This window comes from Tinamus guttatus, unplaced genomic scaffold, assembly GCF_059628265.1.
Source record: "Tinamus guttatus ecotype Peru unplaced genomic scaffold, ASM5962826v1 Tinamus_guttatus_pri_ptg000777l, whole genome shotgun sequence".
Lineage (NCBI taxonomy): Eukaryota > Metazoa > Chordata > Aves > Tinamiformes > Tinamidae > Tinamus > Tinamus guttatus.
Genome location: NW_028289311.1, coordinates 11,653 through 36,181, shown reverse-complemented (window position 1 = coordinate 36,181; position 24,529 = coordinate 11,653).

Below are 24,529 nucleotides of genomic sequence, written 5' to 3'. Positions count from 1 at the left end.
CTCCAGAGGCATGTCTTGCTGACCTGCTATGTCCATGCTTACGGACATTCCTAGGGGGACACCACAGCTAGGCATAGGTGACAGAAAAAGGCAGTTCAGCTGAGTGATGGAAGCCCAGTACTCAGGGAGGTGAGATCTCCTTTGGAGAAGGATTTGAACCCATTTCCAGAGGAAGGTGTTGTCACGGAACGAGTGGTGGTGGGGGGTGAGTGACAACAATGCACTTCACTCGTGGGAAAGAAATAGGAATAGGTTTTATCGGTAATGACAATGGTTTCACGAGATTCTATGGCAAGGTCACTTATTAGTTACTGCATGGAGGTTCAAGATATACACAGAATTATCAAGGACACCCTCCCGTTGGGTCACGAGGTTCAGACTGGACCCCCTTGCTTTCCAAACTCCTTCTGAGAGGAGTCTGGGTGCGGCTGAATCCAGTCCTAGTCCCAGACCTGGTCAACGGTTTATGTCTAAGGGATTTGTGCACAGTTACAAAGTAAGGTTTACAAATTCAGAAAGAGAAAGGCGCGCTATAGTCACTTACCACGAATCTGTAGTGGGAAGGATCTCTTAACCTCGAGGAGTATCCTTGAGAGGCGTCCCTGCTCAAGGGGAGATCCCAGCATGCAGCCCGCTGCCATGCAAGGAGAGCTCAATGGGCTCTTGGGCTGTCTCCGTATTTATGGGATAAGATGATTGACTGATAGTCATTCTTTCAATTCAGAAATGACTGTTGGCTGGTGCACTCACAGTTAGCCTTATCTCCCCATCAGGACTGTCATTGATGGTTAATGTCTGGGGGGGGGGGAAGAAAACAGGGAGGCAACTACCAGGATCAGATAATATGGTAGTTAACACCTGAACAGGGCTACCTGTGAGAAGTCAGGATGAGCTGGGGAAGGAGCATATCCGTCACAGGTGTCACATCCATCTTCCTTTCGAGATTTTTGGTAATCTCCAAATCACATTTTTTTTTTTCATACAGTTCTGCTTTGAGCACTCCAGGAAAAGCTTGTCAGTGCTTGTCAGTGTCAGAGAGTGAGCTCTCTTTCCATCCGCCCCAAAGAAGGCAGAAATAGGGCAGCTTGCTCAGCTACTCTGAGCAGCAAGTTTTTGAGGACCCTCCCCATGGCATCTAGCTCTCCCTTGAGTCAGGGATCTAACCAAGAGCTTTATGGGTTAATTGCTGTTCTGAGGAGTGCAGCCTATGCCAACTTCCTCTGAACTCGCTACTGAACATAAACTACATGCTGCCTCCCGAGGCACAAACTTGAAGGATGCACAGACCCAAAATTCTAATTTCCCCCAAACTCAGAAATGTTAACTCTGGAAATGTTCTTTTTAAAAACAGTTGTAGTTGGCAGCTCTTGCCAAGTACTAACAGGCCAGTAAAATCTCTCTACATAAACTGTGTTGTAATTAGTGTGATTTGTTTAATGTCCGGCTGTCTGAGAAACTGTCTCAAAATGTAAAAACACCACATTTTTCAGTAGAGGGAGTGGAGTCTGCCTGCACCGAGTAGTTTTTATTTCTCTCTATTATTTTACAGTGGCCTTTTCAAATCACGCAGGATAGTGAACCTCAGCAAGTTAATCAAGATTTTGCAGGTGAGGAAAATTACAGCAATAAGACATAATAACAATAGTGTCATTATTAAATGAATAAAAGTAGTATACTTATGCTAATTAATGTGCATTAAATTCAGCACAGAGGACAAAACAGTAAAAACTTTCTGATACCCTAAAAATATTATCCCACAATGCACTTGGTTTGTGCACAAATAAGCAATTTTAGGAATTGGAGGAATTGACAGGGTGACCACAGAAGATAGTCTGCTTTCTGTTTAAGAATCAGCTGCCCTTGAGGGACAAAAAAAGACAAGAGATAGTTAAATAAATATTATGTGGGGAGGAGAGTTCTGTGCCTAAGGCCTTTTTGGTACAAAGTTTGTACTAAAACTCATGTTAGCATGATCCCAAGGGGACCTGACAGCAGACCATCCAGCCTCCTATCTTCTCTCCAAAGCCACTTTGGAGGAAGATATCTAATCTCAACGAAGCAGAAGAAAGAGTAAATTGCAGCAGGGTGTGTTTCTTTCTAACCTTAACCATACTAGAGGCAGTTTGTCCTCAAAACTGACAGCTTATACAGTCTGTGCATTCTAACTCATTTAATATTGATAGAGAAATCCTTGTTACTCCTGGAAGTATTTGAAAGTGTTTTGAATCTTACCAAGACCCTCAGCGGTGTCTCATGACAAGTTCATTATGTGAACGTACCAAAAAATAAAAAGCTTGAAGTCTGTTTTTATCCCACTCTATGGTGGTACTCTACCTGCTTTTTGGGGGTGGGAGATCAGCCCTTGGAGCCAGGATAGCAAATGTGTGGATGATAGACAATCTCTGGAGCTCTATCTGCTCTTCCTTTGGGGTCTTACACAAGGCGGCCTTGTGTGAGGATGCATGCGCATCTGGAGCCCCTTTGCGGCCAACAGGTCCCTGAGTAGGTGGTGATGACAATTTCACTGCCAGGTGGCAACAGGGAGAGTGATAGGAAAGCAGCCAGCAAAAGCATTAGATGGGAGCTGATGAGACCAGGGAGCAGCCAGGAAGCACAAAGGAGTCTACACTGAAAAAGCCCAAACCTGAGCATGATCCCATTACCGTCCCTCAGTGTCCAGACAGCAGGAGGAAAGTGAGTCAGGTCCTATGTGTACTTGTGTCTTCCTATTGATAAACTGACCCTCGGCTTCTCAGTCCCAAGAGCATTGCCAGCAATTGCGGAAACATTAAGAGAATAAAATACAAAACCTCGGAGCCATTTTCAGCAGGAGAAATGTTTTGGGGCGAGAAAGGTGCAGAATGAGTCTTGAATAGCCAGCTCAGCACCAGCAATATCTAATCAGCTCTAGTGTTTCCTTCAAAAGCTCTGATTTTATTCCAGCTAATTGGAGCAATGCCCTAAAATTCACAACACAAACTAAATTTGATTAAATGTACCTTGGATCATATGATAAAGCAATTGGAATTTAGCTAGAAAAACACATCATTGTAGGACCTATAAGTATGGTTAACTTCAAATAAGAGCAGAGGTTAATTGCTTTTAGCATGAGATATGGAATTCTACCTCAGTAAAGCTTTAATCAAGGTAAAATATTATAGGGGAAGGGAACTCCCTCCCCTACAATGTAACATTTTTGTCTACTAATCACTCAGTAAACTTCAAGTTTAAATCACTAAATAAAATTGAGTCTGTATATTAGTTTTTTCTCAGCATGTAAACAATTAAGTTATGGCAATATCCAGTTATGAATTAATTTGTATTTATAATGGAGCAAAAACTGAAGATAGTCAATGTGAATAGCTGCTGTCCATCAGAAGTTCATCTGCCACAAAAATTTTCATTGGAAGAAGAGGAATCAAATTAAAAAAAAGATATTTAAATGGAGTTTGTAGCACATTTATAGCACATTTTTGCAGACAAATGAAAACTAGTGTAAATTAATCATAGATAAAAATGGCACCCTTGCATTTGTCAGGAAGGACCCCTGTTCTTCGCTCTCCAGTGGTTGATGCTATGTGTATCAATAGCGGGTGCTTCAAATTACTGTTTATAGCCCATTTCAACCTATTTTACACTTGCGGAAGGGCTGGAAGAGAGCTTCCAATAAAGCCTTGAAAAAAGTTTCACAGTCCCATATGGTATGGCAAAGTACTGCCTAACACAGGGTCTGGAGGAGACCTGACTTCCCTGGGGGACGCTTGACCATATTAACCATGGATGACACCCAATAAATTCTTTGTGAGGGTGGAAAGTATACCACTGCACCTTGCAGGGTTGTTTTGTTGCGGGGCTGTGCCAGGCTAGCAGAACTAGCTGGCACCTGGACTCAGATTGGCCCACGCATAGGTGGCTCTGCAGCGTGCTGCCCACCCTGCCAAGGCAGTGTTTACCATGGGGTCCACCTTGACCTCCCCGTGCCCGTGGTGATGCAGACATGAGTGCCATTAGGCTCGTTTTACATATCTTCTCCTCCAGAAACACTGAATCTTTTGAAGGTGAGCATGAACGAACTGTGTGAAAGAAATTGCAAATGCTTGTGGCATTTGTTTTTATTTCACTTTAAAAAATAGTTCAGAATAGGATCAGAATACTACTTTTTCTTCTTCACTGGCACAAGCAAGCAACTATAACATTCATAGAGTTAGGGAAAATATGGCAATGTTAAGGACTTGGACAATTTCTTTAACTTTCCACATTGTATTCGCTTGTTGGGATAAGGCAATGAAGTATGTGCATCTGACTCTAGACAAAAGTTGGAAAATTATGCCCCACCACATCCAATGATGACATCCAATGCTTCTCATCTCATAACTGCAAAGTCCTTTTCCCCTCCTCCTCCCTGCAGCAAGGGGGATCTGCCAAGATTCGATGCTGAATTTTCAGTTGTGCAGCTGTTTTATTCAGATTCTTCCTACTAGTCCTTACTAGAAAGTCCAATTTTCTCTTTCCAATCCTTATTAGTCTTACTAGTGCACAGAGCCTCCTAAGTGATGGGATTTTACTGGAAGCATGTCACCAGGAAACTACCTCCTTTTGACGGCACATGTTACTGTCTCAAAATGCAACACTTCTTAGGTTATTTTGACTCTGTCATTAAAGGCTTCACTGAAAATCTCATCTGGGCTTGTTAGTGATATATTGACTTCAAATACCAGACTATTAAGGCTACTCTTGAATAAGTCTTGGAAAACAAACCAAATAAATCAAGAAAAGCTTAAGTTTCCCAGCGAAAAATCGTATTTTCAAGAGGGAATGAGCAATGTGTGGATTAGATGTACTTGAGTCCAGGAGGGGTCTTGTGTATCTCAGGGAAGCCAAAATATTTCCAGATTGCCTAGTCTTAATTGTTCAGTTTCTAGTGGGCATAGTTAGAGCCACAGTCTGACAGTGTGTAAGTAAAAATAGATCAGTCTCCTCAAACAGCCTCTAAGAGGACTTTGCTGCAGCCCTCTAACAGTTTAAGCTATGCCACTTGTAAAACAACTTGGAAAATTTCCACAATGCAAGCAGGCTTGAAGAAGAAAAGAGTCTATTACAATTCATGTGAGTGAAAAACACATGACGTAAATCACTCCCTGGAGCTGTTGCTAAATGGATAAACAGTGTCAGCAGCATCCCATCCCCTTACCTCCAGCATGAGAAAAAACACTGTTAGTTCAGGGTTTCATTCAGCCTGGTGTGAAAATTCCCAACAGGATAAGTCCTTGGCTGAAAGCAGCATCTGCCGTTGCTTTGTGTATGGATTACTTTCCCCGTGGACACTGAGTCCCCAGTATGTTTTCTGCTCTGTGGATTTACACACTAAAAATATGCAAGTGGGAAGGGATTTAAAATCTCACTTTGCAGTATCAATGGCTCACGCATTGCAAATCAGAAGTCATGAACTGCATCCAGTATTAACATGCAAAAGGAGCTGCCATATAAATATGTGTCCTTTTCCATCATGGGAGCAGAGAAGGCTGGCAAGCAGTGATTAAAGCAGAACTGAATGATAGACATAATATAAAGAGGGCAAAGATCAAATATTTGTGAGCCTATATATTTTTTCTAAAGAAATTAGGTTTATGCAATCTTACTTGCCTGGGGGATGAAGATGTGTGTGAGAGAGTATATATCTCTCCCACAAGCCCCACACTGGGGTGTTACTCCACTGACCAGTGATATTGACAGGGATGCAGCAGACTTGGAGGCAATTAAGTTGCTCCATGGTAGGATGGAAATAGATGCTTAGGCCTCACGGGTAGAAGACTAATAAATTCACCCTTCATTAGACATCATTGTATCAGCATAGAGATTTTTGAAACCTGGACAAATCACTACCCACCAAAGTTCCTCTCCATGGTTTGAAACTGCCCATTGATGTGCTGAAAATTTCTCTGCGTGCATTTGAAATTTATTTGCCAGCTTCTTCAGAAAAGCGTTTCTGATGTGCAGATCACTTGGGAAGAGTTGGCTGTGACTAGTTGCAGAGTCGGATTCTGCCACCCTCTGGCTTCTCTGTAATTATTTGCAGATGCAGATACTCCCCAATAGCAATGCGACTGTTATAATCCAGGCCATAATCCAGGCCATAATTTCCATGGGAGTTACTGCCACAAAGCATGTGAGAAATAGCCTGTTCTCTGCCTAGTTGACACAGGTAGCTCACTTGCACAGCATGAGCTGCTCCATGTGACTTATACTAGGGCATGTGCATTGGGTAAGCGGTACTTGATCCTAAAGAATCTGTTCTTTAATTTGTGCTGCTAAATGTCAAACTCTTCAGTAGCAGAGAGAAAGGGAACATCATCGTGTTTGCAAGGCAGAAAAATATTACTGAAAAAAATTTCCAATCTATGTTCTGCCATACAAGGAATTATATTTGTATTTTGTAGACTTAGTAGTAAAACTGTATTTTGGGAGATGGGGAAAAAATATCTAGTGTTAGAAGTCTACTTTACAAGGACTACATATTTATACATGTCCCAGTGGCACTGCTTCCTTTAAGGAGAGCTCCAAATATGTTGATTTCCACAATAGGCAAAGAAGTACACAATAGTGAATGTAATGACATCAAAGAGGCTGCAGTCATTGCCTGTCTTTATAATCAGTGTGATCACATTGCAGCCATGATAAGCTACTTCCATCCTGTTGCAAAGTATGCAGGTTGTTTTGGCATGCACATTCATAATAACAAAAAATTAAGGACAGTTTTCATCACAGTGACTAGCATTGAACGCCTCCATCCGTAGAAGGCTATGAGAGCATTGTCCCATGTTCAGAGGGCAAAAGCAGTCACAGCTGTCATTTCCTCTCTTCGAAAATCAGATCGCTCGCTCAGGAACTACTGTGATTGATAATGCTAGTGCTTGCTTCAGACATGGCCATGCTCATACACCTGTGAAAGGTGTCTAGAACAGTAGCCCAGGACTTGATTTTGGCGTACCATGCATCTGAACAAAATGGAGATGACACCAGGATACCAGGTATCAACTCAGTGAAGTTGAAAAAAGCCCTCTCTGCCCACACACAGTCTTAGCTTTCACTCAAAAAATCTCCCAAACAAACAGTATTTTTTTGACGTGATTACAGTTGCTAACATTAGATTAGAAGTATAAACAAGGTGTAAACTGATAACCCTTTGAAACTGAAGAGAGCCTAAAGCAATGGTTCAAAAATATGTGACCTTTCAACTTCAGCTCACTAAGGACTGTGGACTCTTCAGCTGTGAAGCTGAATTGTTTTCAAGCTTTTCTCTCTCTCTCTCTCTCTTTTTTCTTCAGGCTTCATTATTTTGTAGAAGCTGGGTCTTTCAGCCCTGTGGAGCCATCCATCACTGCTGCTTCTCTTCATCTTCTCCACATGGAAGAAGCGATTGGATTGTGCTTTCTGTACACTATCAAGGCAGCAGGGAAACCCAGAGCCACGAGCTAGAGAACTAAGCTATCTAGAGGGTAGGGAAGCATGTGATGGCTAAAAAAAAAATAACATACCTGTGTCTAACCACAAGATCTTTCCTTTCTCTCTGTAGAAGGGCTGGGATATGTCAAACTGTGCTGACCAGATTACATTGGCACTTGTGGAAGTCTATGAAGTTCCACCCTTCAGATAACACTGAAAAAAAACCCCACATAATGACTGCTGAAAATGTTTACAGGTGTATTAACTATCTGTGGATATCTGAAGCAAGCCATGCTATGTTCAGCTGTGAAGGCTAACAACTAGGGACATTTCTTAGAGGTGCTATATGTAGGTATTACCAAAAAGTATAGGTGTGTTTCCACATGCTAGGGTCTCCATGTGCTACCAGATACTTGGGGGATGTCATTATGCAGCAGCAATTTCAGCCCAGTAAAAAGAAAAAATCCAGTTATTTTATGAAGTTGAAGGTAAGGCTGTATTTATTATTATGCCATTGGAAAATATGATGTGGTAATCCCAATTGTTGTGCTCTTTCTGTATTCCTGAATATATCAGAATCCTGATATTATTATATTCATTAGGCTGGTTTGAGGAAAGTGCTGAGATTGCTAAGAGTTTATGCTATAAATCCTTAAGAGCTTAGTAGATGTGTTCTTTCCCTTCAAATAAATGACTGCTGGTCATAGACAGCCCTCCAGCCCCGCACTGGTTGGATTTTCTCTTCTCTCCGCTGCCAATCTAAACTTAAAAATAGAAGCTGTTTGGAGCCTGATATATTGTTTGTAGCTATGCTAAAGAAGCTATACCATTCTGGGAGTGTTTGGTCTTATCCTGAAAACTTTTCCAACTGTAACTTCATTCATGGTTATCATTTCTGCCATAAGAACTTTAATTTCTTTCTCTCTTGCCAAGATCCATCAGTCAAAAACTAAGTGCTGGGTGATCTACAGAGCCTAAGCGATGCATGTGTATTTGTGTGTTGTGTGTGTTCTCATAAAATTCTCCCAAAGGACAGAATCTGGTGGATCAGTTTAGCTTTCAACGAGTCATCATCCCCCTCCTTTCCTTCCAGCAGGGGCAGAGCATGGTGGTACATGCTCTGGTACACTTAAGGAAAAATTTTGTAACAGTGAGGGTGACAAAGCCCTGGAATAGGCTGCCCAGAGAGGTTGTGAAGTTTCCTTCTCTGGAGATCTTCAAAACCCGCTTGGATGCAGTCCTGTGCCACGTGCTCTAGGTGACCCTGCTGGAGCAGGAGGGTTGGACTAGGTGACCTCTAGAAGTCCTTTCCAACCTTAAGCGTTCTATGATTCTATGCCATTATGAAGGTTTCTGTCATGGGAGAGACCCCACATAGTTTGTGCTACATCATACTAATTTGAGGACTGCTTTTTACAAGTAAGTGATTGCACTATACCAGAAGGCTGGCCCCTAAATTCATCAAGAGTGGCTGGATTTCTTAAGCAGGTTGATTTTTCTCCTAAATAAATATTTGTATCAGTCTTGATGGGAATAAAAGCACTGACTAACAGTCAGTGGAAACTCTGCCATTATTTTGCACTTAGAAAGAACGCAAATCTGTTCTGTGGGCTCAGTTCACCTGTTGCAATGATGTGTCACGTGAAACAGTTAGAATAGCAGAAGTAAGCTGTTCTTGGTATTTCTGGGGAAAGAGATTGTTCGTTATAGCAGTAAACCACAACAATGGTCTCATTTAGCATATTACATTCACAGTAAAAGATGGCAGTTGCAAAGTGGTGGATGGTATTAAATCAGTGTTTCTTGTAAAGCTTTGGAAGCTGCAGCCTGATAGCTGGAATAGTATCCAAGGACCCTAAAATGATCTGAATTGTCAGTATTTCTGAGGCGACAGATTCAAAGGTCTACAACACTCAGTGCCTTTCAAACTCCAGGTGAACAAAGATGATCAGACAGCACAGCTCAGGGTCTTGCACTTGTCAGTCACAAGGCTTTTTTTTGTTTCTTAATAAATCTATAATTTAAATGTTGATGTGGTGAAAAAATTAGACAATGCCATACACAGAGATCCTGTGGATGGTGTGTGTGTGTGTGTAATTTAAAACATAACTTGATCCCAAACTAGGCAAGCTGGACAACATACTCAGAGAGAAAGGTGTTACCTTAGAAAGAGGACCTGTGGTAAGGAACATAATGTGACAGAAATATCTGTTAGACCACTATCAAGAAAATACTGAACATCATTGAAATTAAACTGATCTTCCTGCCTTTCATCCCAAACATTGCTTCAAAACCAGCCTTCATTTCTCTCTACTGATAACTACCTGGCATTTTTGGCTCCATGGATGCCATCTTTGCCAGCACTTCCTCTCTCCTTCATACACCCATGCTATAGCCAAACCTTTGAATTAAAAGGAGCAGTGATGCTGTGAAATATAGTGAAATAAAAGAAATTTCAGCCATTAATGGCTGAAATTAATGCCTGAGTACATGCAAACAACTGACCTTTCAGCATGCAGTGTGACTGAGGCTAAATTTGGTATCCTAACAAAGAGTGGGTCTAACTAAAAACTATCCCAGCTCCCAAGAGTTTTGCTCTTTCCAGTTGACAGTTATTGGAGAGGAGCTCTCCTGCAGGAAAAAAACATATCAAATATAGTGTGCAGGAGTAAATGCAAGTGGCATTTTTACTAAATTAAACAAAAAATATGTTTTTCTTTGCAGCCCTATTTCTGCAAGGGACTGTGGATGCCACAGCTGAGAGTTTTACTCCTTTTAGCAACGTCATTCCCTTGATCTTGATATCTTGCTATCTACCCTCCATTACTAGTGCAACATGGCCAGCTGGGAGGCAAATGCAAAATAATTTTCTTCAGGAAGCTTGTGTAAGGGTGTATTTCCACTGATACAGGGGAAAAAAAAAAGCCTCTTTAAAAGATCCTGCATTATTTTGCCAAAAGGCACATGGCTCTTGGGAAGGGTAAAAGCAATAAACAACTTCACAGATATTCTCTCACCTAAGCCTATTTGCAGCTCCTGGGGATCTGCCTTACTTGACGTCACTGAAGGCTTTTTGCAAGCTTAACTCAGCTTGTGTCAGACCAAGCAGTGAAGTGCTAGAGTCAAGTGCACGTTGTAGTACTCACATGAGAAGGTTGGCATATCCAGCTGCTGGGCCAGCTGCTGTCTGGGTCAATTTGCTCCCGGCGAGTCAGCCTCCATCCACAAGATAGCATCTCATGCTTTTAATCCAGCTGCCAGCTTTCTTTTACCATTGAGCTGTTGGCAGCCTTTCCCAGATTGCCTGAATTTACCCTGCTTCCCTCAGGCTTTTTTGGCAACTCCTTTTTTTTTTCCAGGCCTTTTGGTTTAGAAGACCCTTCAGCATGCCCACCTCAAAGAAGCTGGTGAGCAATTTCCTCCACCAGAGAAATATCAGCTGCTTTGGAAGGAGAACCCTGAAAGACCTTATCTGAGTCCCCTTTCCTGCTGACCTGCTGTTGATCGCTGTTTATAGTGCCTGTTAACTATGTATTCAGGTGGGCATCAAGGCACAACTAAGAGAGAAAACAGCCAGACACAGCAGTATGTACACCTTTCATCGCACTAGTATTTTTTTCATCAATTTCTCTGTTGTCCTGTTGCTCTTGTTCTGCTCAGGATATTATGCAGGTGTTCAAGCCAGCTGCTGTTAGCTGCAGGAGCTGTGTAAGGATGTACAAAATGTGTGACATGGAAAACAGAAAAGTGGTGACCTTACCTAGAAACCTGGGTATGCTGAAACCAAAGGCACTGCCACCCCTGTCCTCAATGGGGCTGGGATTTCTACCTGCAGGTTTCATAGCATGCCAAGCACTTGCAAGAGAGCTTCCACAAAGATTCGTTCCTTGTCCTCTTTATGTAACATAGGCTTCCTCCTTTGCATCTTCTTTTTTTGAGGGCAACTTGATTGTTGTTTTCTGAGCTACTCAAACTTCGGCTCACAAAGCAGAACTCAGCACAATCTCTTACATGTAAGCACAAAGCAGTGACTAGAAATGATTTTGACTGAGCCTGAGCTAACTCGATCTATAACACTTTCAGCTAAGCTGAGTAGTGTTCTTGATTTATAGGAAAATCCTACAATCAGTCAAGGATTCCTGACTAGTCAGACAAAAACATGGCAACCGGGGGGCAGTAATTGCTGCCCTAGTTCCTTTGAACAATGCCTTGTTCTTTGCTGGGAGCCTTGCTATGAAACACACCTATAAGTGCTAATGGGAGTTTTACCTAAATAAGAGTTAGAATTTGGACTACTATACACACAGAAATATGTATAGTACAAACCAAGGGAGTTTCATGCATCTAAGAGATGGCAGAACTGCCTGTGCTCTCTATAATAAACACTACCGAAGACCTGACACTTTAAACATAATCAACACTCTAGAGTATGAGTCCGCACTGTTTCATTTTAAAATTAAAGTCATTTCTGAGTAATAGGAGCACATTCATGCTTGGGAATCATAGAGCATTTAGTTTCGTTTTCAACTTCAGTGCTAAAAAAAAAAAAAAAGAAAGAAAGAAAAAGAAAAAAAGGACAAAGTGTCAAGAAATACTGTTTCTTGCCTGGACTCTTGTAGAACAAATTTCAGTCCAGAGCGAATTTTCTGCATGGCTCAGTGGTAAATTTCTGAACAGAGAGCTTTATAACGAAGAGGCAGCACTGAAAAAAGCATTTAACTCTAGCCGTGCTGGGAGACAATGTGAAAAACTTCTAGCTTTATTTTTTCCTCTTCTTGGCAGTGCTTGCAAATGGATTGAAACCTTCCTCAGAGATTTCTGTAACAACACATGTAAAAATATAAGTTCTTTGTAATCTCTATGGGAAGACTCAGTATCAGGTAGAGTAGATAATTTGAATTGCTTAGAGCAATCATGCCTCTGAAAGCTTTACTTCCGTCTTTTGAAAGCTAGCTTGTAGCCAAATTACCTCCTGAAAACCTTTTTGCATGATCACCTAATGAACTTTTGAGTTACATGTCATTTGTATATGCAATTTCTCCCTGGAAAATGCAATTTTCTTCCATTTATTAAAGGCAGATCTGTTTTGGGGGGAAATATTATGTAGTGTGGATAACTGTTGTGAAACAAATTATTGAAAATATCTAATTTATAACACTTCTGTTCTTCCACCCTGAACCCAAACATTTCACTCCTCCATGAAGGAGAGGATAATTTTTGTGAAGTATTACTAAGCCTAAAGTATTCCTAAGACTGACTGCAACTAATCACCAAAAGAAGCCATTTTATTTTCCAACCTTAATGATTCTATGATTTTACAACTCTTGTCAATTGAGGTCACAGAAAAAGCCCTTCCTGCTTCAAAATCTATTTCCCTCTAATTTATTTTTCTTCAAAGGTTAGGTCCAGGCTCATATGCCTTGCTCATCGGCACGTCTATTAATATCAGCAGAACTAAGGACATGAGGACGATGAGACCCAAAAGATACCAACAATGAAACTACCACAGCACAAGGCTTGAAATCAGAAGTTATCAGACTTCTCGATTATATGATCAGATCAGTCGATCAGAAGTTATCAGACTGATCTCGAAGGGAAGGGCTCTGGAGCGGGCACTCATGCCGGAGCTCCTTGTCTAGAGACTAACAAAGAGCTGGAGGCAGCCCCAGGGCTGACCCCCGTGCAGGCAGCGCTGAGCTCCGGCCAGAGGCGGCTCTGACTCAGCGGGGGCGGAGCCGGCAGGGCAGGCGGGAATTCAAAAGCTGCCCCCAGGGAGCGCGAGCGACCAGGAGTGGGCGCGGCAGTTAGTGCAGGCAGGGGTCAGGGAGTCTCCCCCCAGGTGTGGAAAAGAATCTTCTCCCCAGACTCTTCCAGCAGCGGGAGATCAGGTAAAGCCACGGTCTCCACTCGGCGGAGAGCTTCCACCAGGAAGACTGTGGCGACACAGACTGAATTGCCACAGAAACATGCAGCAGTCCAGGTTTCTGGCTGTGGGGAATGCCTGAGCCTCTCCATGTTACCGGGGAGTGGTGAAAACACAGCCTGTCTTGGGTGTGAGCAGGTGGACAACTTGCTCAGCCTGGTGGCGGAGCTGGAGGAGGAGGTAGAACGCCTGAGGGCCATCAGGGAGTGTGAAAAAGAAATAGACTGGTGGAGCTGCGTTCTGCAGTCTTCCCAGGAAAGCCACTCAGAGAACCCCCCAATTGAGTCTTTAAATCCAGTACCCTCTTGCCATAGGGCAGAGGGAGCAGAATTAACAGTATCCAGGGACGATCAACAATGGAAACAGGTCCCCACTCAGGGTGGCAGAAGATCCCTTCCACGGCCCACCTCACCTTCACATGTGACCACATCCAACAGGTATGAGGCCCTGGAACTTGGGGATCAGATAGAGGAGGCCTTGAACCAAGGCCCATCTAGGCGGATGTCTACAGAGAGGCAGTCTGGTCCATGCTGCAAGGCTGCTCCCTCTAAGGAAAAAAGGAGCACCTGGAAGAAGCGGCGGGTGATCGTCGTGGGTGACTCCATGCTACAGGGCACGGAGGCACTGATATGTAGACCGGACTCCTCATCCAGAGAGGTCTGCTGCTTGCCAGGGGTCCGAATGAAGGATGTTACAGAAAGGCTCCCAAAGCTTGTTCAGGAATCTGACTATTACCCTTGGTATTGTTTCATGTGGGCACTAATGATGCCATGGGGAAAATGAGGGATATCAAGCGAGACTTCAGAGCCCTAGGGATGGGCAAAGGTACAGGTGCCCAGGTAGTGTTCTCCTCTATCCTGTCAACGAGGGGAATGGATTCAAGGAGGAGAAGGCGGATATGGCAGATTAACAACTGGCTGCACCGCTGGGCTTGGCAACAGGGTTTTGGCTTCTATGACCATGAGACTCTTTTTTATGACCACCAGCTAGTGGGAAATGATGGGATCCATCTCAGCAAGAGGGGCACATGTCTCTGCCAAAAGGCTGGCCAACCTGGTTAGGAGGACTTTAAACTAGACAAGAAGGGGGAAGGGGAGTGTCACACAGACACGGCAAACAGTACCACGCAGCCTAGGTCAGATGGCATCCAGCGGGAGTATGCTAGTGGGGAAGTGAGGATAGGAAATGATCACGGAGGGTCCTCTTTCACCCCTCCTGGGAAACCTGCGGGCTCGATTACTTCCCTGAAATGCCTGTACACCAATGCACGAAGTATGGGAATAAGCAGGATGAACTGGAGATCTGTGTGCGGTCCCAGTGTCATGATCTCATTGGAATCACAGAGACGTGGTGGGATAGCTCACACGACTGGAGCGCTGCCATGGAAGGCCATGTGCTTTTTAGGAATGACAGACTGGGAAGGCGAGGTTGCTCTTTATGTGAGAGAGCAACTGGAATGCATGGAGCTCAATCTGGGAGTGGAGGATGAGCGAGTTGAGAGCTTGTGGGTAAGGATTAGAGGGCAGGCTAATGTGGGAGACACTGTGGTGGGTGTCTGCTACAGGCCACCTGACCAAGACGAGGTTGATGAGGCCTTCTATAGTCAGCTGGATATTGCCTCAGGCTCACAGCCCCTGGTTCTCATGGGGGACTTCAACTATCCCAATATCAACTGGAAGGACAACACAGCCAGGCACAAACAGTCCTGGAGGTTCCTGCAGTGCGCTGATGATAACTTTTTGATGCAGGTGGAGGAGCCGACGAGGAGAGGTGGGCTACTGGACCTCATACTATCAAATAGAGAGGGACTTGTAGGAGATGTTAAGGTGGTGAGTAGCCTCGGCTGCAGTGACCATGAGTTGGTGGAGTTCAGGATCCAACGAGGAGGTGGCAGCGCTGTAAGTAGCCTTACAACCATGAACTTCAGGAGGGCCAACTTTGGCCTCTTCAGAGACCTCTTCAAAAGAATCCCATGGGCTAGAGCTCTAGAAGGAAGGGGGGCCCAAGAGAGCTGGTTAGTTTTCAAGCGGCACTTCCTCCACACCCAGCAACAGTGCATCCCTGTGTGAAAGAAGTCAGGCAGAGGGGGCAGGAGACCTGCGTGGATGAGCAAGGAGCTTGTGGCAATGCTCAAGCAGAAGGTGGTGGTATACAGAATGTGGAAAAAAGGACAGACCCCCTGGGAGAAATACAGGAACGTAGTCAGGAAATGCAGAGATGCGACAAGGAAGGTCAAGGCACGTTTGGAATGCAATCTGGCAAGGGACGTTAAAAATAACAAGAAAAACTTATTCAAATATATTAACAGCAAAAGGAAGATCAGGGAAAACATGAGTCTGATGGTGAACGGAATGGGCACCCTGGTTATGAATAACACAGAAAAAGCGGAGTTGCTGAATGCCTTAATTGCTTTGGTGTTTACCAAGAGAGAAGAAGCCTGGAGAGAGGAAGACTTGCCCTGGGTAGAGGAAGATTGGCTCAGAGAGCACCTAAGGAAACTCAATAGCCACAAATTCACAGGCCCTGATGGGATGGACCCCAGAGTGCTGCGTGAACTGGTGGATGTCATAGCTAAGCCGCTCTCCATCATCTTTGAAAGATCCTGGAGAACGGGGGAGGTGCCGGAAGACTGGAAGAAGGCCCATGTCACGCCAGTCTTCAAAAAAGGCAAGAAGGAGGACCCAGGCAACTACAGGCCAGTTAGCCTCACCTCCATCCCTGGAAAAGTGATGGAACGGCTTATACTGGCCATTGTCTCCAGGCACATGGAGGACAAGAAGGTGCTGAAGAGTAGTCAGCATGGATTCACCAAGGGGAAATCTTGCTTGACTAATCTGATAGCCTTCTATGATGGAATGACCGGCTGGATAGATGAGGGGAGAGCGGTGGATGTCGTCTATCTCAACTTCACCAAGGCTTTTGACACTGTCCCTCACAACATCCTCCTGGGCAAGCTCCGGCAGTGTGGGATAGATGAGTGGACAGTGAGGTGGATTAGGAACTGGCTGGATGGCAGAGCTCAGAGGGTGCCGAGCGGTGCCGAGTCTAGTTGGAGGCCTGTAGCTAGCCGTGTCCCCCAGGGGTCAGTCCTTGGTCCAGTCCTGTTCAGTTTATTCATCAATGACCTGGATGAAGGCACAGAGTGCTCCCTCAGCAAGTTTGCTGATGATACCAAACTGGGAGGAGTAGCCGATACCCCAGAGGGCTGTGCTGCCATCCAGAGGGACCTGGACAGACCGGACAACTGGGCGGTGAAAAACCTCATGAAATTCAACAAGGCCAAGTGCAAGGTCCTGCACCTGGGGAGGAATAACCCTAGACATCAGTACAGGCTGGGAACCGACCTTGTGGAGAGCAGCTCTGCAGAGAAAGGCTTGGGCATCACGGTGGACAACAAGTTGACCATGAGGCAGCAGTGTGGCCTCGTGGCCAAGAAGGCCAGTGGGATCGTGGGGTGCATTAAGAAGAGCATCTCCAGCAGGTCGAGGGAGGTGATCCTGCCCCTCTACTCAGCCCTGGTGAGGCCGCATCTGGAGTATTGTGTCCAGTTCTGGGCTCCACAGTACGAGAGAGATGTGGAGCTGCTGGAGAGAGTCCAGCGCAGGGCTACAAGGATGCTCAGGGGCCTGGCACACCTGCCCTGTGAGGAGAGACTGAGGGAGCTGGGCCTGTTCAGCCTGGAGAAGAGAAGGCTGAGAGGGGATCTAATCAGTGTCTATAGCACCTCAAGGGAGGCAGTGAGAAGGATGGTGCTGGTCTCTTTTCACTGGTGGCCACTGACAGAACTAGAGGTAATGGCCACAAACTGAAGCACCAAAAGTTCCACAGGAACTTAAGGAAAAAAAATTTAACAGTGAGGGTGACAGAGCACTGGAACAGGCTGCCCAGAGAGGTTGTGGAGTCTCCTTCTCTGGACATCTTCAAAACCCGCTTGGATGCAGTCCTGTGCCACGTGCTCTAGGTGACCCTGCGTGTGCAGGGGGGTTGGACTAGATGACCTCAAGAGGTCCCTTCCAACCTTAAGCATTCTATGATTCTATGATTCAGGTAAAGAATAAATGGAAAAAAAATTCAGAGCACCAGAGACTGTACCTGGAACCAGTATCAGAAATGTGGATGTGAAGCTATATCATGGCTCAGCCTCTTCTCCCCGCACTGCTCACATTTGCTGGTTCCACAACAGCACATCCCAATTTTGCATCTACAGACAAGGGTGGGATGGGAAGAGGTGAGCTGGGCAAATTTCGTTTTTTTTCTGACAAATAGTGATTTTGTTATTTTTACCTCCTTTTTTTTTTTCTCTCTCTCATGACAGCAGTGTCATGCCAGTGTCTATGATACAACATACTTACATAGCATTCTCAGATTATAGAGGAGTATGAATTTGAGTGAATATTTTATTGAAGGACAATGCTGAAGTAATAGACACAAGATTCTATGCTGTGGTTTAGAAAACTGGCCACTAATATGGATAACAAACCACCCTGAGCTGCAGGAGAGAAAAAAAAAAACTTTAAGTGAAATAAACTTGCGTTTCTGGGCATGAACAAGCTCTGTAAGAGGTAGCAATAAGAATATCCCCTTCTGACCCATTACTTCATATTTACGACATAATTATGATGACTGCTTGCATCTTTCTCTGAAGGCTCTAGTGCCAGCACACATGGAGACCAGGTAGGAGTGATTTATTTATAGATCCTTAAATTTCTTTCAGTAGAAATACAGGCTGTCAAGAATATTTCATACATGTCAATTGCTGTGTAGAGACTGAAAACTTCATTTCTGAATCACATTTTGTGACCGCATTAGGTAGTCCACAGATGTCCATTTGTGACTATATTAGAGGAAGTCCACATATATCGAAGGACCAATGAATGACAATGACAAAAACCACTAGACTACAGAGACCAGGAGCAGGATTCAGTTTGACAATTTTCTAACACATTTTTCTTTTTAAGAAGACATTCTTGTAGTCAGCAAGGAGCTTTGGAAAAGAGCGTAAAAGTCTACAGCAAATCTATATGGTCTATTATACAACAAGATTGTGAGGTTTATTTTAGCTTGAAAAAACTGTGAACCTACCTATCCATGAAAATAAAGATGTAAACTTACAGCCATATTGATGACCAATGTGAATCTCCTGGAGAATATGTGCAAAGAAAACCAATATCTGCTGCGAGGATATTCTCAGAATGCTGTCACCTACCTGTATCATGAAGGAATTTTCTCCTTTACTGCACAAATCAGAGTTTTAACAATTACTTCCCATTTACTCCACAATATTTCGATTGCTGCATAATGCAAGACTTCTTCACACAGTTTGAGCTTGATGGCATGTACGAGCAATGCAAAGACCTTTCTTTCCTGAGGGAAATTAAGAAAATATTTCATTCTTTCATTCGCTGGTTCAACTGAATCCAATTTGAGTTCATTATTTTATCAAATATATTTAAGTAATTCTGTTAAATTTAAATACAAAAGGAATAATATCAATAATACTGACCATCTTAACATCAGGGTTCCTCAGTCTCCTATACTATTCTTCTTCCATTAACAGTTTTATTTTGCAGAAGTAGAAATGGGAATAAAGTGTTAGAAGAAATAAAACACATCTGCAATTTCTGTATATTACTAAACTCTGCTCTACGTATATATACATGAAATATGTTGTGCTGGCTTTTCAGTTTCTTTTGTGGGTTCTTTTTTGAGTTCTTACATTTATGTTAGTGTTAACACTAATACAATTTGCTAGATCTGTTACATATGAAGAAAAAGATGTAAATAATGAGTGGAGTGTTAGCTGCACTCTATGTCCTTTGGAGACAAAAAATCAAATATTATTTGGCAATTCCTATAGCACAGGGATTTCCCAGCAGGTGCTGTGCTCAGCAGGTCACATCCTTATCCCTCACTTGTAGTTGTTAATATAGGAACATGTAAGGGAACAGCAGAGAATTATTGAGGCTAAGACCAAAATGAATATCGATTCTCTTCTTCTTTAGTGTGATTGGCTGCTTAGAAAACATTGATCACTAGTGCTGTCTTGAGAGAAGCCTGGAGAAGCTCATACAAGAGAAATCCATTGAGGGTTGCTAAATACCCACAACACAAGTTTGGCTCAGGATGCATCTGCATCCAAATGGTTGCAGGATAAGAGAGTGTGCAGAGGAGAGGGGAAATACTGCTTCTGCCTGTCTGATATCATGCTGCTTATTTAAACATCTGCTTTTGGCACTGTTATTAGCAATTCTTATTTTATTATGCTTTTATTTATTGTTGAAATGAAATAAGAATTGGAAGCAAATTAGGAAAATGGTTGCAGATCTTTCTCTCTTTTCACAGGCTTCGACTGAGGCACAGAGTATTGACCATAGTTCCAGCTGCCTGGGAACTACACTTAATAAGAATGAATTTTCCAAAGCACCCAAGTGACTTGAAGCCTGAAGGCAAATTCTCTTGGCGAAGATTAAGTGACTTACCTATAATGGAAAATCTGTATCCAATTAGCTTTCACTTTGTGTGTGTGTCTGTGTGTTGTGTGCACATTCTCCATCATGCAGAAATGCATAATTAAGCTAAACTTCTTATTTAAGCAAATGAAGAATAGAGTGCTTAAAACTTCTACTGAATAGCACCATATGTTGAAATATCTTAATTTGGGCCATTCTCTCCCTGAAGATAAAATACATATTTCCTTGCTAATTCTCACACATTAAATAGTGATCTCTTGTGCCTGTAGGCACAGCATGCTACATGGATAAACTGCAGCAAAGATAGCTACACGCTGTGTGTTTTTATTTAGTTGGAAGTACCACCTTTAAAAATTTACCTGTCTGCTAAATTTGTCAAAGCAAACAGATAAGTTCACCCCAGTACGCAAAGAAGTTCCTTACTGCCTCACACTTTTCCTGACCACAGGAAGATTGCCTAGTTTTTCATGTGACAAATACTGAGCAAAAACCAAAAAGTGCTTCATGCATGCAAAAATTAAGCAAGCTCTGTCTTGAAAAACCTATTTATGGGGTACTGGAGCTGCAGGTAACTCTCTAGGTGTGTTGTTCAGCCACCACTCAGAGCCCAGACACCTGACAGAGACCAGCTTAAATCAGTGTCAACTGAAACATGTATAACATGGACTGTAGTACTGAAGAATCATCTTCGGTTACTTAGCTACCCTGAGCTAATCTTACGGTTACCTTTCCTCACATCTTCCTTACCCAAATGAGCAACAGGAGTAACATTAAATAAGCATTAACAAAATGTGCCTATTCAATTATTAATAGTCGACTGTTCAGTGATGTCCTCACTGGGGTGTCCTCTTCAATTTTGACCTCCAGTCCTCCAGCCATCAGCAACTCTATTATTAAGACTTGGTAAAATTTTTATTTTGGCTTATGTCATGCTGGTAGCATCCACAGCATAAATACTGTTCTCTCTTAATTGGACTGAAGCTGACTACAGCTCATGAGAAAGAGTATTGATTTTTCAAGGCTGTAGTGTTACTACTATTGCAAAATTTCACAGAGATGCTCTCAAGCAGAGGATGTACTTGTTTGAGATCTTCCTGGCTGTATCTCTTCATAATCATCTCTCTGGGATTTAATGGTGATGTCAGTTGCATGGGCTCTTTCACATGACATGATGGTTGGTATCATCAGGCCAACATGATGGCTTAGAAGAGTAGATGGATTACAAGTTGGTCTTTTTCTAGCAATCACTTAATTTTGACTGAAACTGGAGAGGTTTTAGAAGGGTCAGACAGACATGCACGTATTCTAGCTTTAGGCTTTGCATTGTGGAACTTTGTGCACAATTACCAATTTAAAATGCAACCCTAAAATTCACATCAAGCTGCTAAATCTCATGTCTGCTAAAGTGTGACCTGTTGTCACACAATATTTTACACGGTATATCACATCTAACATGTCTGTAATCTGTCTTCAATCTTACTCCAGCTGCTATTTCAGCTGCTCTCCCAAGGATGCTGTTGCTGTTAGACAGACGTTTCATTCCATCATTCAGGCTCAAACCATGTTTTTGTCACTATTTTGCCCTAGAGTGAAATAACATCTTCTCTCCCTTTATACGCATAGCTCCCTAAAACCAGAAAGCTGCTCCCAGATAGCCTCTCTCAGAGGAGCTTGGCTAGTGAGCTGTCATTGCAGTTTAAGTTCCTGTTATTAAGAGCAAACAGACACATCCAGAACTTTTTTCCAGAGTTGAGCTGGGCTGCCTCCCTGGTAGCTTGCTGATTTCCCTGCCTGACGTTACTCACTGCAGGCATTCATGCTTGGCTTGAGGATATGCTCTGTGACTTAGCCCGGGTGAGGCTGTCTCCCACATGTTGGACAGGCAATGTCAGATCTTTACTAGGACTACTGAATAGCCACTCAGTATTTAACGGCCCTCCCTGAGAGCTGAGAGAGACAACTCCTGGAGCATTCAGGCTTGCCTGTAGTATTCATGTTGCGCCATGAGTTAAAGCAATTGCTGGAGCATCCCTTCTCATCTGTGAAGGTCTTGCTGCAGACATCCATGAGGTGGTGTTCAGCATGCGGAACCCAGCTCATAGCATGTGTGTCTGCCATTACTGGAGACATTGCTGGCCTATAGCTCATCCTCACCTGATAGCTCTTTAGTCCCAATGACATGTACTACAGTTGTCTGAGTGTACTCAGCAGTGACTTCTTTATGATGCTTGCTAATTTCTCTAGGGAAAGATCTGTTTCTCTCAACAATTTCACTTGCAGGCTGGAATCCTCTAAGCAATATTGTTTTTAAATAGGGACTCCATTGTGTCTTCAAAGTCACATGTAGTGTCAGAGTTCTTACATCAGAAACATAAAGCTCTGTTGCCTCTCATTTTTCTACTGAGTTCTGAGCACAGTTACTGCCTCCCTCTACAGTCTTAATCTGTCTGGATCAAGTCTTCAAATAACTGTCTCAATGATTCAGTTGTTCCAAGTATTTTGAAAGTAATGTCTCTGAAGTCACTTCTTGTCCACTTTGCCCAGTGAGACATTTGGAAGTTTTACCTCTGCTTTTTATCACTTTCTTTCATGACCAGCTCCAGTACTGATTCAGATCTTTCACTGAATGCATACTGTCTGAAGGCTTTAAACGACCTGTCAGAGCCCTGTGGCACAAGTCCCTGCTGGCTGCTTGTCTGCTCCATTTGTGAGCTATCTTTCTACGCCTGGATGGTGGGACAGTTCGTTAGCTAGACTGCTGTGGTGGCAAGGTGCAGCACTATGCTGCTTGATGACATAAGCTCTCATCTAACCTCATATAAAGGATCAATTTGTATCCAGCTGCAGGTCACCCTCTATGCATATGATTCTAGATGCCACCTCTGAAGGCTCCAGCACAGACCCACTTGTCCCTTTGTGTGCCAGGGCTTATCATATTGAGTAAAAATACTTAAAAGCAAATTCTGCCTTCCCTAATGGAACACTACTACCCTAATGTTAAAGAGTCATGTTCTATTAGTGCCTGTGGCAAGCATCCCTCAGTTGATTATGGCAAATGATTATGGCGTAAAGGTAGGCTCTGTCCTAATACCATCTGTTTGAAAGGACGTTATGTTTCATAAATTTCATGTTGTTGCTCTGAAAGACTAAATGAGAGAGCACACTATCAATTGAAGTGCTTGTGAAAATTAAATCCACATTTGAATTTTTTTTTAATGTAAAATTCAGCAGCTAGAAATTTTGTGCTGACTTCTACTTAATGAAAATTAAAAGGTTTCAAAGAGTGTAAGTTCAGATGGATCAGGATAGTATTTGTCCTTAAATGTGTAATTAAAATATAATTACATTGGAAGGAAGTCATTACTAATGTTACACTCCAAGAGCATACATAATACACTCTCAGGAGACAAAGTTTCCACAGCTGGGACACCAACAGTATAAAATATAAAAGGATATAGTCACTGAGAGAAATAGATATTAGCCAGATCATTTAAGTAGATAACGACAGTAGCCCTTTTAAAGTCAAATCCTTCTGGCTACAGTCAGTGAGAGATCTGCTTTGTCTAAGATTCAAATACAAAAGGCATGGCAGCAGGTTTTCCTCCTGACATATTTAGTTGTCTTCCCCTGGTCTTGGCTGCAAAGGAAGCATCTTTCAAACAACATCACACACTTCTGGACAGGGGAAATATTAACTCTGAAAGAACCCAGTTGCCCCTACCTAGAACAACTAGCAAACATGGTTTTGAAGTGAAAGGCTTAGGTCCAGCCCTGGTTAAAATCAGAGAAACAGCTCTCCTCTCTGTCCTTCTTCTAGTTTGCACAAAGCCCTTAATGCACACCTCAAAATTATGGTATTAGAGATAGGCATGTTTTGGCATTTTGCAGGTTTTGGTATTTTTCTGGCACCCCTATAAAAAGAATAGCTGAAGAAAAGTGAGACATTCCATGCTATTGACAGGACTCGAAGTACCAGCTAGTTTCACCAGTCCAACAGTCACTGAATAGACAGATGGTGAGAATGAGAATATTCTCAGAAGACCATTTGGGAGTAAAGGTGGAATTGTGAGCATAAAACTGAAGCCCTTCTGAGATTTGTGAAGCACGACCCACTAATTGGATGTTTTTTTGCTTGATTGTTTGACTTTTTGCAGTGTCACAGGATCGGGTGCAAAGTCTGCTGAAATCAGTGGAAAGGTTTCTGTTGACTGCATTGAGGTCTGAGCTAGAATCATAAAAAATGTATTATTTTTTAACAAACAATATAGCAGGTGAAAGATGTAAAGCTCATAGCCACATTGGGATCAGCTTTTTTTTTCAAAGATTCACATTCATAGATTTGGTTGGGACCATGTGAGACATAAACCCTTGTGAGATATACCCTTGATTTCAAATTGCATCGGAAGGATATATTCATAAGCTTTTGATTTAACTCCATCTTTTCACATACCTTTCTGAGTTTTTATATTGTGATTTTTATATGCACGGTGAATCTTGTAAAAGAAAAGTATGGAAGAGGAAGGGTAAATCCCTGGGCCGTTCAATGTCCCACTTTGTACAGTATAAAAAGCAGTGTTGCCTAATGTTTTAATGACCAGAAATATGTTCCTGGCAAAAGCAGTGAATTTAGTGCTAAGTGAAAAACACTGTGTTGAACTGGTGACACTCAATTTATAATCAAAATTTTATTGTT